The following is a 1,663-nucleotide window of genomic DNA, read 5'->3' as shown; positions in this document are numbered from 1 at the left end:
GCACTCCAGTCTGGGCGACAGAGTGAGACTCCAACTAAAAAAAAATAAAATAAAATAAAAAGGCAAAACAGAACTATAGCTTCAGAAGACTTAGTCACTTTGATCTGGATCAGGTCAACTTCTTCTTTTTTTTTTTTTTTTTTTTTGAGTTGGAGTCTCACTCTGTCGCCCAGACTGGAGTGCAGTGGCCGCTCCCGGCCACCACAGCCTCGACCTGCCGGGCTCCGGCGATCCTTCCGCCTCAGCCTTCCGAGTAGCCAGAATTACAGGCGCGTGCTACCACGCCCGGCTGATTTTCTGATTTATTGTAGAGATGAGGTCTCGCTGCCCAGGCGGGTCTCGAACCCGCGGGCTCAGGCAATCCACTCACCTCGGCCTCCCAAAGGCGCGGGATTACAGGCTGAGCCACCGAGCCCGGCTCCAAGTCAACTTCTAACCAGAGCTGGCTTTTCTTTGTTTCTTATGCATTCCAATTTTAAATAATAATTTTAATAAAATTCAGAAGAAATATCTCACTCAGTTTCCCTTTACTTCTCTGCAGCCCATGAGTTAACGCTACATTTTGCCCATCAACTTCACGATTTAGCAAAGCTATCACACTATCTTTTAAGTGCATCAAGAGAAACACAATTTATCAGACAAAATTATTAACCAGCAATCCCTAAATAAGTAAGATTCTTCTCATAACTGACCAGCAAGCAGCTCTTACCCTAGGTGAGTTTGCTCAAAAATAATTTAATAAGTAATCGAATAGCTTCTCGTATTATTTTGAAATGTCGAAATTTCTGCCTTGCTTTCTAGCTGAGAAGGGCATACAAATCCCACGAAATGAAACCAGAACTCCTAGACTAGAAATGTAAGTCTGATACAAGGCAAGCCACGCACCAGTGGGTTGAGCCCAGGTATCATAAACCACGTAACTGTCCCTCACCCCAGCTCAATTTCCCCTTTCAGATGGCAAAACAGATCAGTCGCAACCACACGGGGTGATGAGGCTCAAAAGAGATAGAAGAGAGTTCTAAAATGTATCAAGACGCTTACAGAGATGGAAAGCAATAATCAGTCGTGAAAGAACTCTCACTTCCTTTGCAAAACTTAAAGGGTCACCTCTCCGCTTACAACAAAACAGAGGTGAGCACAAGTAATCCGAGCCCGTTGGTGACACTTTCCTAAACTCCAAGGGGGTGATTAGCAGTTCCGAGTGGGGAGTCACGCGACTGCCAAGCGGAGCCGAACTTGGGCTGCTCTCGCCCCCCACGGGAGAGAGGCGCTGAGATCAAAATCCGACTCGGCTCCAAGCAACCCGCACAGTTGAAGGGATTTGGAGGAGGGGGAGGAGGGAGGGCTGCGCGCCGCTGCCACCTCCGACTGGGCCACTCCTTGCGCCACCAGCGCCCCGGCCCACGGTGCCACGTCCCGGCCTCCGTCACCGCCATCCCTCACCCCACCCTGGAACGGGGGACACATCCTCCGAAGGCCGCGGGGCTCGTTCTCTTGCAGGCGCCCGTGGAGGGCCACACCTCGGGCCAGGGTGGGGAGGGGACAGTTAGAGCGGTTGAACAGTTGTCCCCGGACCGGCCGCCCCAGACCCGGCCCCGGTCTGCCACAGCAGAGTCTCAGACACAGCCCCCGGGCCGGGCAGGCTCCCCAAGAGCAGGCCTCG

The 1,663-nt window shown here is 51.8% G+C and overlaps 1 protein-coding gene across 1 annotated transcript in view; it reads right to left on the bottom strand.

Moving 5' to 3' along the window:
• The window catches only part of NDEL1 (nudE neurodevelopment protein 1 like 1), a 39,759-nt gene extending 38,096 nt beyond the window's left edge, over positions 1 to 1,663 (bottom strand). Inside the window, exon 1 of the mRNA XM_021713964.1 lies at positions 1,082 to 1,663. The gene's annotated coding sequence lies outside the window, so the exon portion shown is untranslated. The remainder of the gene's footprint in view (positions 1 to 1,081) is intronic.

The sequence above is a fragment of the Carlito syrichta genome, unplaced genomic scaffold (genome assembly GCF_000164805.1).
Source record: "Carlito syrichta isolate Samal-C Ts95f unplaced genomic scaffold, Tarsius_syrichta-2.0.1 Scaffold305117, whole genome shotgun sequence".
Classification (NCBI taxonomy): Eukaryota; Metazoa; Chordata; class Mammalia; order Primates; family Tarsiidae; genus Carlito; species Carlito syrichta.
This window is presented reverse-complemented; position numbering and strand designations above follow the sequence as displayed.